The 16,171-nt window shown below is 41.6% G+C and overlaps 1 long non-coding RNA gene across 1 annotated transcript in view; it reads right to left on the minus strand.

Moving 5' to 3' along the window:
- LOC105483037 (uncharacterized) overlaps positions 1–13,615 on the minus strand; it is a 57,035-nt gene extending 43,420 nt beyond the window's left edge. The window contains exon 1 of the long non-coding RNA XR_987992.2: positions 13,538–13,615. This is a non-coding gene — a long non-coding RNA (uncharacterized lncRNA). The remainder of the gene's footprint in view (positions 1–13,537) is intronic.
- Positions 13,616–16,171: the final 2,556 nt, after the last annotated feature.

Below are 16,171 nucleotides of genomic sequence, written 5' to 3' on the forward strand. Positions count from 1 at the left end.
TTTGTGTCTTTGAGTAGGAAACCAAAAACCAAACCTCTGTCACAGAAGGGGAAAGCCATGCACTGGCTGAAGAACTCCGGACAGTTGGGTGAATGTCATTGCTTTTTACTCTGCACATATTGAGTGCCTCCTGTATACAAGGCTCTGTTAGAACCTCAGACTGCTGTGTCAGACATTTTCTGAAAGGAGAGCTGCAAGGATTCTCTTTGAATTCTTACTTGTTTTCTTTGCGGTCAGGCAATCAGTAAGGAGGACACCTAATTAGCAGCTGTTGCATCTTTGTGCAGACAATTTACAAATCTATTCTCTAAAAGGTGAGAAGTTAATGAGAGTAGAAACCTGTGGCTGAATTCTGGAGAGGAAAGCATCCCCCTCTCCCCCAACCCCATCCAGTTCATCATGTTTGCTGGGCAGTTCCATTCCTTCAGTTTGCTGAACTTGGTCAGAAGAAGCCCCTCGCTGCTCACATGACCCCGAGTTTATTTTGATCTCTTTGGATTGAAAACTTATTGCTAGTTTAGTGGCCCTCTCTGCTAGCATGAGCAGGTAATGTGAAAAATCAAAACTGACAGCACATTTAAATCAAACCCCTAACCCAAATTGGGTGTCTGTACATCTCATGGAACAATTTAAATCCCCAGATGAGAAAGCAAGCAGAATGATTGCAATGGCTGCAGCACGTGTATTGAAGGTGGAACCTTCCAACTGCTGACAACCAGATGCCGGGCAAACCAGGTTTAGGTTGCAAGGAGGAAAAAAAGTCACTATGCCTTCAAGAAACCTAGAAAAGCCACACAATAGAAAGGGAGACCTTCTTAGTTTAGTCCATCACACACCTGCAGCCACTATAGAGTTTACTATGCTGAGCAATATCTCTAGAGAATTATCCTTTTCTCCTCTTACTGAAAAATACACAGATTTATTCAATGAGTACTTTTCATAAGTCTCCATGAGACTCTTTTTTACTGGAATAAGAAAATGAAAAACTCATAAACAAGTGGTCTTTGCTGCCCAGGCGTTTATAGTGTACCCCGGGAAAGGGCACCTTTGGTTTGCATGTTCTTCTCTAGTTGTGTTCTGCCAATGAACAAGATGGGAAAGGAACTTCTGATTTTTGAATCATAGATATTTCTTTGTGTGGTGGGGGAGTAAAATTATGGTAAAGATGGTAAAGAAGGGTTGGTCAGAGGCTACTCTGAGAAAGAGGAAAGAATTAAAATGTCCACGTTGGCAGAACTATGAATATTTGCTGTTTCTATTCAAAATCACTCTCTGAACCATAATATCAACATGTTTGGGACAGGAGCCAGTCTGGGTATTAGAAACTGAGAATCTCCTTTTTGTTCATGTAAAGTGGTAAGGGAGTACCAGTTAATTTATCAGAATGAAGTATGTGGTTAAGAGGCCCTCAGAGAATTGAGTACACTCAATTTTGAGCAATCTTATTTCAGAAGGTCGGATTAGGGGAGTCTTGCTTCACGTGCAAAACTTTAGGTATCTTTTTAACAAGTGTGCCTGAATTCCTCCAGTGCTGATAAGCAAGGCTTTGGGCCTCAGAGGTCTGTAGTGGACATGGCTTTGAGTTCTCTTGACTTATTATACTACGAGGGCGACAACCAGTTCATGGGGCCTTCGAGCAGCTTAGTACAGGCGCAGCAAGACAGCATCTTACTCAGCTGCACATCACACACCTGCTGCCTTTGTTCTGTGCTTTTTCCAATGCCATGGCGCAGGGTGACTGTCAGAGCTGTTTGGCAAGTTTGCGGGTACAACCTGGAGGCTCAAGGATTAGTGCTTTTTAGGGAAAACTTTGGCAGGGAAAGTGGGGAGCCAGGGAATAAATGCTTTCTCTTCTAATCTCCTAGGTGGACATTTCTTTTTTTTTTTTTTTTTTTTTTAATACTTTAGGTTCTAGTTCTAGGGTACATGCGCACAACGTGAAGGTTGTTACATATGTATACATGTGCCATGTTGGTGTGCTGCACCCATTAACTCGTCATTTGCATTAGGTATATCTCCTAATGCTATCCCTCCCCCCTTCTCCACCCCTTGATAGGCCCCAGTGTGTGATGTTCCCCTTCCTGTGTCCAACTGTTTGTTGTCATTGCTCAATTCCCTCCTATGAGTGAGAACATGCGGTGTTTGGTTTTTGGTCTTTGCGATAGTTTGCTGAGAATGATAGTTTCCAGCTTCATTCATGTCCCTACAAAGGACATGAACTCATCCTTTTTTATGGCTGCATAGTATTCCATGGTGTATATGTGCCACATTTTCTTAATCCAGTCTATCATTGATGGACATTTGGGTTGGTTCCAAGTCTTTGCTATTGTGAATAGTGCCACAATAAACATACGTGTGCATGTGTCTTTAGAGCAGCATGATTTATAATCCTCTGGGTATATACCCAGTAATGGGATGGCTGGGTCAAATGGTATTTCTAGTTCTAGATATTTGAGGAATCACCACACTGTCTTCCACAATGGTTGAACTAGTTTACAGTCCCACCTAGGTGGACATTTCTAAGACACATTTCATAAGGCCCCTCAGAAGGTCCTAGGGGATTGAGCAGCTCAGTTCACAGTGCCCAAGGAGGGCCAACCTGATGGCATGGCTTTGTGTTGCATTGCCCCTTCTCCGTATCACGACCCCAGTCCCTCACTCCTGCTCCAGGAGTCCTTTTACCAACTAAACCACCTGCATGCAAAATTTGTCTCAAGCTCTCTTTCGAGATAACCCTTCCTAAGACACATTCCACTCACAGGCCTCTCCCTCCTTCTGTAGAAGTGTGTCATTTTAGACTAAATTCAACCTCACTGATGTTGGGACATTAGTGAATATAAAAGATCCCCGTCATTTTTCTATTTCCAAAACAGTTTTAGAACCAGGGGCCAGTGGACTGAAATCATCCCATTAAAATGGTCGATGACCTATTTTTTTTTCCTTTTGATGTCGGAGAGGTTCTTTTAATGTGTGTTTCTGGCCTGCTGTATTGCTCCTTTGTGAGCCTCATTATAAAGCTTTGACCTTTAGGAAAGAAATTAAAGTATAGGGCCATTTCATGGTATTCGCCTTCATTCTCTATATGCTTTTTGATCTTTGTGGAGTATAAACAAGTCTGGGGAGAGCGCTGACGAGGCCAGCATTGTGGCCTTGATTCCGCATGGCTTATTAGCCTTGCATGGCACAAAACCATCACATAGCCTGAAATTGCATTTTGAATTCTCATAGAACGGGGTGTAAATGTGTGCTTTTGGTCACCTGGGGTAGCAGATGACAATGCACATTTCACCCACATTCCTGAACACCAAATAAAGGTGCCTGTGACAGTGACTTGGAAGTGTGGTGTTGCGTGTGATGAGAAGAACATGTTTGTGTAACAAATGTTTTTAGCTGGCTGAGCAGGGCTCAGATGAGACTCATGGAAGCAATGCCCTGGGGTGAGGAGCGCAAGGGCAGGAAACCATTGGAACTGTTTATCACTTGAGAGAGAGGACTTTATGAGATGCTGGGCATAAGCAGAGGACCTTCAAGGCTCAGGTGACCATGCACAGCACTGGGCTGAGGCGGGGCCAGGCTCTCCACTCTGCAAGACCCAGGGGTAGAAGTGTTGCTTCCATGCGAGGGGATGGCATGCTTGCCTCCACACAAGTGTTAGTAAGTGTGGAGGAGGGCAGGGAGAGGGATAGGAGTATTGGTCTACTGAGCAGCACTTGGTAAACCGAGGTAGGAAAGGGGAGGAGGAAAAGAACAAAGATGTGGTGACTCAACAGGGTGACCATAGTCAAAATAATTGTACATTTTAAAATAACTAAAAGAATGTAATTGGATGTTTGTAACATAAAGGGTAAATGCTTGACGGGATAAATACCTCATTTTCTGTGATGTGATTATTACACATTGCAAGGCTGTAACAAAACATCTCATGGACTCCATAAATATATACACCTATTATTTACCCACAAAAATTAAAAATTAAAAAAAATTTTAAAAGATGTGGTGACAACAGCACCTGTTGGGTACTCCTCAACACCAATGAGACTCGGCTTTGTCAGCAGGTGGACACACGTTTGATCACCCTGGCTCAGGTGGGGGCTGTTGAGCCAGCAGACATTTGGGCCAACTTTTTCTATTTCACCATAAGGGACTAGGCTGTGGAGGACTCCCTTTCAGATCTTCGTAAGGCTGTTGAGTGCTCTAAAAACTTGGTAATTATGGTGCATTTACTTTGTCACTTTCTCCTTTATCCCAAGTGAGCTGACTCTGCAGCCCTATTTCCAATGGTAAGGGGTGATCTGGAGGCTTAGCATGTTGCTGTTGTCCCTGAGTTTCAGGTAAAGCCTGGTGGCTCCCCGGGAGGGCTGCAGCTTGCAGAGGCTTCACTATGAGTAGAATTGGGTCTTCAGGATGAAGTGTGTTTGAACTCAATTTTGTGGTCCAGGAATATGGGGTAGTTTGTTTTTGTTTTTTAGGTGAAAGTCACATAACATAAAATTAACCATTTTAAAATATATAAGCAGTGGCATTTAATATATTCACAATGTTGTATGACTATAACCTCTATCCATTTCTGAAACATTTTCATCATCCCCAAATGAGACCCCACAGGCCCACAGGAATGGGGTCGTTATGCCTGCCTATGTTGATAATGACATTTTTATGAGGGACAAATTTTATGAAGAGCAAGCTGTGTTATCACCTTTGAATTTAATTTTTAAATGATGTCTTGTTTTAATTATTTAGAACTGATAGACACAATTTATTTTCAATGCAAGAAAACTCGAAAATATTTAAAATCACAAGGAAACCCAAATACAATACAAAGAAGACACAGGCCACAGTTTGGACACAATCACATGAAAATTTTTTGCTAAATGTACGTGCTCTTCTCTGTCCACCATGTCGAGGTGGAGAATGTGTCTGAGAATCCCTTGAAAGAATATGGACAAGTGTGAGTTCATCAGTCTCCTGCAGGATTGTGCTAAGCCTCTTCCAGCATGTTTGAGGATTACTGGTTAAGCAGCAAGGGTGGTTTAGAATCAGGTCAGACCTGCGTTAAAAATCTGAGCCCTGCTACTCACTACTAGAAAAACAGCACTGCAGTCTTCTCCCTCAATAGAATAGCTCATTTCCCAGCGTGTTGCTAATCTCCAGTTTTGTCCCAAAGATAGTATTTTAAAAACTTTCACACTGAGCTCCTTTCTGTATCACATGAATAAAACTTTTCTGAGCCTTGGGTTTCTCATCTGTAAATCTGTAATATCTGCTTCATGAAGTTATTATGAAAATTATGAGTAAATAGTAACTTTTTAAAAAATTGGCAAGAACAAGAAAGGCAGAGATGTAGATATTTGGGGGCCAGCTTGGTACAGCTGCCAGGCAAGTGCCTTTCTCTGGCATTTCATCCTCAGAGTGGGTTTGATTTAAACTCATGCTTCCACAAATGGAGCAAAACTGCCACATACTAAAGCCAGAATGCCAGACACATACTGCTAGGCACTGCCTTCTCCTGCCAGAGATAGTCTTCCAATTCAATGCAAGATCAGTTTTGGTACCAAGTGATGATACACCAGCAAAGGTGGAGAAGTCAGAGAGCAGACTGATGGAGGCAGTGGAGGGTCGTGCGCTCTGCACGTGACTAGCTCAGTAAACCCAGAGCTTTGGAAACAGGCCCTTTCCAGGGCTGTTGAGAATATCAATTCGACAGGCTGCTGGAGGTAGATGTGCTGCTGGAGGGAGTACATCGACGCTCATGCAGCTGAGAGGTGCTCACACGGCCTGCCTTCTGACACTGGTTTTGTGCAGGAACTGAGGACCCATTGTATCAGCTCTCATCTAGGGATGGAGTGAAGTCTGGAATCCTATTATCTTTGCTGGGTGACATGTCCAGCCTCGCCAGTTTGTAATTTGTTCTACAACTTGTTGAACAACTGTGCATTAAATGCTATTGAAAGTATGGACCTCTGGAAATAAGCCATTCCCTGGGAGTGTCCTGTGCATCTCTCATGTCTCTGGAGATTCCATCCATCCAAACAAATATTCCATGGCCAGGCAGGTTTGGGAAACACGGTATAGGACATGACTCTTTTTTTTTGAGATGGAGTCTCGCTCTGTTGCCAGGCTGGAGTGCATTGGCACGATCTCAGCTCATGGCGATCTCTGCCTCCTGGGTTCAAGCGATTCCCTGCCTCAGCCTCCCAAATAGCTGGGACTACAGGCACCCGCCACCATGCCCAGCTAATTTTTTTTTTTGTATTTTAGTAGAGATGGGTTTTCACCATGTTGGGCAGCATGGTCTCCAACTCCTGACCTCATGATCTGCCTGCCTCAGCCTCCCAAAGTGCTGGGATTACAGGCACGAGCCACCATGCCTGGCCAGGACATGAATCTTTAAGAATCCTAAGACAAATTAACATTTACAACCTCTGCGATGTTCCATAGCAAAGGAAAAAGAAAGAAATAGTGAAAACTGAACTTGCTATTTCTCATGCTCATTTAAACACAAAATCTTTTTGCCATTTAATACTTTTAAACAGCTCCTAAAGTCAGTGTCTCCTGCTGGTCCACAGGAAATCTGTCACAATAAGATATAAGGTTTTCAGACTGAGATTCATAAACAAACTACCCAGAAATTGTACTTCGATCCAAATGCAGATTCACATTCTGCCTTCAGAACCTTTGAGATCCGATTCTATTTTTAAAGCTTCTTAGAAGAGAGATTGCAAAGTGGGATGTTTCTCTAGCCAGACAGGGCAGGTAAACAGGCGAGGCTGGCGAGATGGGAGTTCATTTGCACCCATGTACAAACTGCCGCGGGTCCTGGTGAGCTGGAAACCTACAGCCCTCAGCTGTAGCCAGTGGCTGCTGTGCAGTGGGAATATGGGTCAGATCAGTGAGAGCTTTAAGCTTCTTAGAGGACACGGAAAGCTGTAATTTTTAAGCAGGGAATTTCACAAGCGTAATGTGTTACTTCACATTTTTAAAATACTGTGATGACCCAGCAAAAACACCACCACCACCAACAAACAGGTGTTGAGACCAGCCCCGTCTCATGAGCTACCAGGTTGTGACCATGCCTGGGATGGGGTTGTGGACTATTTTCAGATTAGTGAGACATACAATGAAGTGAAAGGATGTGTGAGTCTCTGAGGCAAATACCATGCCTGGATAAAGATGTTGGTGACTCATGCCCTCCATAGATTCGTGATGCTCTGCCTTCATCTTTCTTGACTCGGAGTCAGCAGCATTGACTCAGCTGATGACGTCTTCCTCCCCGATACATTTTTTTCAATTAGTTTCCAAACCCGTGCTCTTGCTTTTCTTCCTACCCTCTCCATCTCCTTTGCTGTTCTTCCTCTTTTCCCCAATATGGGAAGGGTTAGAAAGCTCTAGGGCACAGCCCTTGATCCTGGTTTTCTTCTTCTTTTTTTTTTTTTTAATTTTACTTTTAAGTTCAGGGATACATGTGTAGGTTCGTTATATAGGTAAACTTGTGTCATGGGGGTTTGTTGTAGATTATTTTGTCACCAATGTATTAAGCCTAGTGCCCATTATTTTTCCTGATCCTCTCCCTCCTCCCTCCACCCTCCATCCTCCAAAAGGCCACAGTATGTGTTGTTCCCCTCTATGTATTCATTAGTTAGTTCCCACTTATAAAAGAGAACACACAGTATTTGGTTTTTTGTTCCCACATTAGTTTGCTAAGGATAATGGTCTCCAGCTCCATCCATGTTCCTGCAAAGGACATGATATCGTTCTTTTTTATGGCTGCATAGTATTCCATGGCATATATGTACCACTATTTTCTTTATCTAGTCTATCATTGATGAGCATTTAGGTTGATTCCATGTCTTTACTACTGAGAATAGTGCTGCAATGAACATATGCAGATTTACTCATTTCCTCAGCAACCTCACATGGCTTCACAGCAGTAGATGCTATCTATATGGCAAAAGTGTACAGATTTATATTCCAGCCCAAATCTCCTTCCTGAGCTCCAGACTAGTATATCCAAGTCACTTGTCATCTCTCATCTGAGATCTTGAACCCAAAAGATCCAAAATAAAACTCCCGATCTCCCGACCCTGCTAAATCTCCATACAGAACTTTGCCTATCTTGATTAGGTTCTTGGAACTGGTAGTGATTTGGACACCTTCTTTCTTGGACACCAACACTTGGACAGTGTGGTGAATTTTGTCCCTTCCTTCACATCTTGAATTAAGTGTTCCCTTTCTAAGAAGGTCTACCCTGACAACCCTGTTTTAAATGGTACACTCTAGTCTGATATACCTTTTCCCATAGCACTTATCTTCAAACATACAACATATTCTTCTTTATGTCTATTTTTCGGCATCTTCCTCCCCACACTGGAATGTAAATACACTAGGGTGGGAATCTCCCTCTGTTTTATTCACTGTACCCTTACATCCAATATCAGGTGCATAGTAGATACTCAATAAATATGTGAATGAATGAATGTCAGCTGTCACTTGGTTAAAAAAATTCAAGAGAAGGTATGCTTAAAGCTAATCATAAAAGTTTAATGTTTTTTTTTTTTTTTTTTTTTTTTTTTTTTTTTTTTTTGAGACGGAGTCTCGCTCTGCCGCCCAGGCTGGAGTGCAGTGGCCGGATCTCAGCTCACTGCAAGCTCCGCCTCCCGGGTTTACGCCATTCTCCGGCCTCAGCCTCCCGAGTAGCTGGGACTACAGGCACCCGCCACCACGCCCGGCTAGTTTTTTGTATTTTTAGTAGAGATGGGGTTTCACTGTGTTAGCCAGGATGGTCTCGATCTCCTGACCTCGTGATCCGCCCGTCTCGGCCTCCCAAAGTGCTGGGATTACAGGCTTGAGCCACCGCGCCCGGCCTAAAAGTTTAATGTTAATTGTCCACTAATTGCATTGAACCACAAACCGTTGCTGTGTAAACAAAGAATGTCTTCATGATGTATTTGATAGATAGAAAACCTACTATAGTAGGCACAGGTTTGAAGAAATGATACGTAAATATATATACATACACTTTTTCTGATCAGCAGTTCCACATGTTGTTGCATAGACCAAATATTCTAATGGACATGACTGTTTAAGCATTCTACCAGCTTTCTGCTGGGTTTCCAATTTTAAAATTTAAAAGAAGAAAAACAGCACTGCAGTCTTCTCCCTCAATGGAATAGCTCATTTCCCAGCGTGTTGCTAATCTCCCGTTTTGCCCCACAGATAGTATTTTAAAAACTTTCACACTGAGTTCCTTTGTGTATCAAAGACAAAGTTATTATCAAAATTATTACTCATGTTCTTTGTCATGCAAAAAGGCATAAGTAATGTTTTTAATAATGCAAGCCATTAAAAAGTAGATGGGCTGAATTCATTGTGCCTGTTTCTCACCCGCTCTGGGAAAGGATTTTTCTAGGCACAAAGGTGTAACCCCTTGATGCCTGCGTGAGTCTTTCCCCCTAGTTTTATATAGAGAGTTGAACATGTACTTCATTTAGAGACTCAGAGACAAAGCTGCAGCCTTTCAAGTTCTTTTCATCAGGAAGAAAAGGGTTTTGAAGGAGATAGGCTCACTGCAAGGAACAACTTTCTTCGGTAACAATGGTTTTGGAGGAAAAGAGAGGTTGCGGGATTTCTTTAAAGGATAATTGAAGCTGTCATTCAAAATGGTTTAGGGTTAGGGCCATTGGACAGGTGATATTTTAGGAGTTAAGATTCCCTTCATGACTGAAGCCTTATTATCACTGGCTAGCTAAGAAATAATTGTGGTATGTGGGGAGTAGATACTTCATATATATGCCCCTATTTTCCTAGGCACTTAAGGTCATGAAGTTCCTGCTTGGGTATCACTAAGATTAAAGAATCCTTTCCCACTGAGTTCCACAATCTTTTGTGGAACATGGTGCTCCAGGTAGTCACCAACAATCAGTTTGAGTTGATATGTGAAATTATGGTGCAGGATAAAATAAGACATTTTGTAAGAAAGTATTTGTAAAGGATAAATGACAATGTCAGGCAGTGCAGCACTCATGAAGTCTAGACTCAAGGCCAGATTTCATGTCCCTCTGGTTGCTGCTGCTACCTTGCCAGTCTTTCTAAATTCTACAATTCAGGTTCCTGCCCTGGCTTTTGACCAATGCCTAATGGCCCTCTCTGGGATGTCTCAAACCTTCATGCAGGTTTTTAGAACAAAGAGATGTGGTCATAAGATCCTCATCTCGGCTCATCATCCCGGTATGTTTTGAGCACCCTGGCTACATACAACAAACATCTTTGTTTTGACTGCCTTAAATTATTTGACATACAAATGTGACATATTCTGAGTTTCCTTTCGAAGAACCAGGTAGCCTGTAGCTTTAATTCCTTTTACAAATAACAGTCTTTGTTCTAGTCAGAAAGGGTCCCAACCTATAAGGTCGTATAATGGGAGACAGGAGAGAAGGCCTGGGATTAGAATAGCTCCCCAGAGAGGAAGAACATGCCATAACTTTCTTAAACCCCAAACTTGTGGTGCTTCTCTGCTGTTGGAAGAAAGTCGTATTTCTTTTTCCCTTCTCATTTTCAGAAAAGAAATGTGAAAGGATCAAAAGAAACCATTTGCTTAGATGTTAGTGTGGCCTGATTAGGTCTGAATTAGCCTTTTTCTCTTTTCACTGAGAGAAACAGAGACCATCTGCGGAAATTATTTAAATTCATGTGCCTTCCAGGGAAGCTGTTTTATTTGCCACTGCATTTATTGTAGCACCGGGGAGCTTGACAGTCATTCCAAACTTTTGCTGCAATAGTACTAGTATTGCCTGTGGCCATTAGATTAACAAAAGGAAAAATTAACTTTCCTCCAGCTGAAAATTAACACTTTAGATTAATTAAAAAGCAAATGCAATCAAAGCCTCTGGATTTTTTCTCTGAAGGTGCATTCTGCAGGGCCTCTGGACTGCAGTGAGTCTCCTTAGCTTATGGGGAGGGAAGAGTGGAATGTTTTATCAGGATTAATTTATAATGTAATTTGCTCAATGTGAATAGAATGGAAACCAGTGGGAGTCTAAAGTCTCTATTGCTCCATGGAGAATGGATTGCACTGCTGGTTGTCTTGGAGAAGGAGAAGGAGGGAAATAAGGAGGTACACAGGGGCTACTTGATGAGTCTGGAGCTCAGACACATCCCAGGTGCCCTACTTCCCGTGTGACCTTGGGCAGGTAATGTAACCTCTCAAGAACTCTGTTTCCTCATCAGCAAAATGAGGATACATAACACAACTCACGCATCACAAAGCCCTTAGCACATAAGGAGATTTCAGTCAATGGATAGTGGTCATCATTGTGCTCAGGCACTTAGTAAGGTCATCAATGATCATTACAAACATAGATGATGTTGACAAAATTATCCATTACTACTTGGTCTTTGGGTCCAATACACGTATTCCAACCACTTGTTTCAATTATTTGAGAAATTTAGTTTTGTTGGCAGGAAGCTGATTTGACAAAGGACATATCAAAATCTACATATTATGTGATAGTACATTTTCTTGTATACATTTTGCTTATTCTTTCCTTTGAAGATGCTTAACAAATCTTCAGTGTTTTCCTTTTTAAAAAAATATTCTTCCAGCTACAAATTTGGCTCTTCAGGACCCTCTTGCATGGTGTTTAAACTTTTCACTGTCTCATCCCAAACAGCCTTTGCTGCCTTGTCCCATGGACTGTGAAATACCCTAGCCACACAGAAATTGTTGCCATTTTTCAAACTGGCTGTAGATTTTCATACTCTGCTTTGGCTCATAACATTTCCTCCATCCGTGAAAACTTTTCCTGCTTCTAAATCTGGAAAACTCTCCTATATAGACCCATCTCAAAAATCTGTTTCTTTATAAAGTTTTCCCCTGATGTTAATCCTCATCCTGGTTCCATCCCCCTTTGCAGAAACAACTCATCTGTCCTTACACTCTTCATTTTAATTTTGTGTGTGATAACAATGTAAGGTATAGTCATGTACAGCATAATGACATTTTGGTCTATAATGGACTGCATATATAATGGTGGCACTCTAAGATTATAATGCCATATTTTTACTGTACCTTTTTTATGTTTAGATACACAGACACTTACCATTGTGTTGCAATCACCTACAGTATTTAAATTAACACACTCTACAGGTTTGTGGCCTAGAAGCAGTGGGCTATACTACATAGCCTAGGTGTGTAGTAGGCTATATCATCTAGTTTTGTGTATGTAAATCTATGATATTTGCACAACAAAGTTACCTGATGATGTATTTCTCAATGTATTCCTGTCATTAAGCAATACACCACTGTAGTTATTTATTTATGGGACAAAATTATTTCCTACAATTTCTAGAGCATTACCATGTACCTGGCATTGTGTGAAGAACAGACTCATCTTATCTCATTTAAGCTTTCCGGTAACTTACCTATGACTTGCCCCATTTGGCAAATGAGGAATTCAAGGCTCAGACACTTACCATGGTTCCATAACCAGTACGTAGTAGAGCAGATGCTAGAACGTGGGCCAGTTTGTCTTTAAAGTCCCCATTCTCAAACATAGACTATTGTTCCCACCCATTGCCAGGACAAACTCCATTTTGTTATGATTTATGCTTCTGCCAGTCCCTCTTTTTTAAATTGTAAGTCCTCTGAGGTCTAGGACCATGGCTTATTTGTCATTCTATTCCCCAGGCCCAGAAGAGTGCTTGCTACCCAGTGAGAACCCAGTACCTGTTAAGAGGACTTGATTCATGCCTGCACGGGCAGGCAGAGACAAACGCTGAGGACAATGGCTCCCAACTTTCTGAAATATGACAGTCCCATAAACGACATCAGTTTGTGTGCCTCCTCTGACAATGACTAATGATTCTCAGTCTCCTTGAGCACATTAAGACACGATTACATTCTGTGAGCTCAGCTCTCCTGCCTTCTAAATTAGAGTGGTGAGCACAGTTTCTCTGCTCCAGTCACGTTTTGCTGCAGCAGATTCCATTCAACCTCCTGACACCAATTTGTGTGCTATTTCAGCATTTAGTAGGAAGACAGGAAAATGTTATTCCCGCCTGTGTCCTCCAGGCAGACGGCCTGCTTTAAGGTTTAGCCATGTGATTTGCACTTTCCCCAAGTCTAGTCTACCCGATTGAAATTCTCCTCCCGAAATTCACACATTAAACTCTCCCATGATCCATCACTATGAAACTGATGATCACAGTGTTGTCTTTTACCATTATTAATCTTTGGAGATTGATGCTCTCTGGTGCTTCTGACTGACTTGCATGATTTTGGCTATTAATCTTTATCTCAATCAAATTATTTACTGTTTTAACTTAGAAGGTCTTGCTGCTCCTGAGATTGAATCATATCAGCTCTTATGGCTTCACAGTAAAAGCTTATTTTTAAAAATCCCACAAACGTTTGGGTTTGCAAACAAAGTCTACTTCCAAAAATTCCTGAACACTGTTATTTCCCTGAGCCCATTCCAGACACTATAGTCTCTCCCCATTTTTGTTCCTTTTCCATCTTCATGGGGACAATTAAATGTGGTACCTGAAAAGTGACCTTCAGATGTCAAATTCCTGGAAGATGACAGTGGCAGCCATCAGAGTGCTCTTTGCAGACCTCCTACTGTAACTGTCATAACTGACCGAGGGTCAGTTATGCAACTTAGAATCCATCATGGGTTTGCAACAAGACCACACCACCTACCAACTACTCCTTGCAAATAACTGAGAGTGTCACAGTTATCCTAAGTCTAAAAGTTATTTTAAGTCTAAGGCAGACTCATTCCTGGAAAATAAGAGACATATTTGTCCATGAATTTTGGTTCTCTCCTATGCCTGGTGACAAAGGTACACACCCTCCTTTGTCTCCTCTCTGGCTGACTTGGGGGTCAGATTTCAGCATGAACTGATTGCTCTCCCTAGGCTACCCCAGCTTCCTCCCAATGATCCAGACTAACATGACTCCCTTCCCATCTTTGACCAGATCAAGACCTGACTACACATGGAGAATTTAACTTTAAAGGGAAATGGTATTGGGGAGGTGGGAGAAATTGGCAAATCAAAAACCAGTATTCTCTGAAGAAGAAAATGGAACCAGTGAAATTATGAATGGAATGAAATGGAAATAGTTTCTAAGACAGGGCATGTGGCATTTGTTATTTTATTAAGCTCACTTAGTTTAAGATTTAATATATTCATTAGGATGTATTCATATACTTCTCAAATAGTTGGGGATCAAAGGCAGGGAAAACACATGATAAATACAGTAAAACAGGGAGGGTGTGAAGATGTACTCTGCATTATTCTACAGATAATCATGTGTTTTGGATTTTGTATCTCAAAAGTAGGTTTTTAAAAGTTAAGATATATAAACTATTTACAGGCTTGTGTTGTAATAATAGAGATATAAAGAGAAGGAGATGATGTTCATTAAGAAGACTGAGTTTCAAGAGACAGAACTAACCCCAATTCATGATAATTTTAGACAGTGAATTGTGAGGAGACCTGATATTTACTTTTTCTCCCCCTACTTTCTTTTGGGGGTTTAGGGGCTGGGCAATAACAATTTCAATAAATTGACTGCACTGTAATAGGTACACACAAATGCATGTTGTCAAAACTTGTCTAGTTTTCAAGCTAAATGATTACTGAAAATATGAGTATTTGAAAACAAAGTACTAACAGGCTAATAGTATTCATGGTGATGACTTAGATATATAAATCTTCAAATTTACACACAATGCCTCACACAGTTGTCACATTTACCCTTCTCTGTGTGATCCATCTGTCTTAAGAGTGCCTCAAAGTAGAAAAAGTGAAATCAGCTCCCCATTTTATGGAGGAAAAAAAATTGAGACTCAGAGTAATTGTAAGTCACCTAAGAGCAAATGGCTCACAGGTGGTGCTAAAACCATCTGGAACTCCATGGCTGTGGCTGTTACTTTGCCTGCTGTTCTTGCTATGACCTTCTTCAGACCGAGTATGGCAGGCCCACGTCATAGATTCAAACAGATCTTGAATGTGTGATCTGGGGAAACTGAGGACTTGCTGAGCTTTGGTCTCCTTGTCTTTTCTGTCTTTTCCTGAGGTACAGCGTGTGGGAGCACAGCTGACAGGATCCCAGGAGACCCAAATGAGAAAAGCAGACCTTTGTGTTGTGGTGGTAAAGCAGTAACATATTGATTTCAAATATTTACCCCAAATTCCTTCCCAAAGAATAGACTGTCTTTGTGGTTTTTTTAAGAGGGTACAAACATCCCTAGTAAACATGAATTCATCAAATATTTATGAAGCAACTTCTCCATGATAAGCATGGGGCTAAATGTTGTGGATAAATACATAAGAGACTGCCAGTATCTCTGGAGCTCATAGTGAGATAAAATATTTCTCAAGCCATCTTCCTCAGTCACCTGGAGAGCAAGTGAAAAGCACAGATTCATGGAACCCATCCCAGTCGGACTGAATCAGAATCACTGAGGGTGATGGTGGGAGTGGTAGGGGGCAGAAATGTCTATTTTGAAAACATAGACCAGCTGATTTGCTCTAATCACATCCACACAGTTAAACCACCATACTGTCCTATCTATTTCCCCTATTTAGATGACTTACATTAATTACCTAAACTGATTATTTGGGGATGTATGGCTGTGACCTGACAGGAGGGAAGAAACTCAACATGGAAAGAAGTCACAATGTATAGTTCCTTACATGCAAGTGTGAGTTTTATCTTCTTCCGCCTGCAGTACCTGTTAGAAGACTGGCTGAGTGAAAGGTTACTCTGACAGAGACTAGCCTGAGAGGAGGAAAACTTGAAACCTGATCTCAAATCAGCTAATAATTCACCCTGCTCTCTCATTAATCTTGTTGAGAGGTGAAGCCAGCTGGACTTCCTGGGTTGAGTGGGGACTTGGAGAACTTTTCTGTCTAGCTAGAGGATCGTAAATGCATCAATGAGTGCTCTGTGTCTAGCTAAAGGTTTGTAAACACACCAATCAGCACTCTGTAAAAACGCACCAATCAGTGCTCTGTGTCTAGCTAAAGGTTTGTAAACGCACCAGTCAGGACTCTGTAAAAACACATCAATCAGCACTCTGTGAAATGGACCAATAAGCGCTCTGTAAGATGGACCAATCAGCAGGATGTGGGCAGGGCTAAATAAGGAAATAAACGCCACCAGAGC

Source organism: Macaca nemestrina, chromosome 2 (genome assembly GCF_043159975.1).
Source record: "Macaca nemestrina isolate mMacNem1 chromosome 2, mMacNem.hap1, whole genome shotgun sequence".
In the NCBI taxonomy this organism is placed as follows: Eukaryota; Metazoa; Chordata; class Mammalia; order Primates; family Cercopithecidae; genus Macaca; species Macaca nemestrina.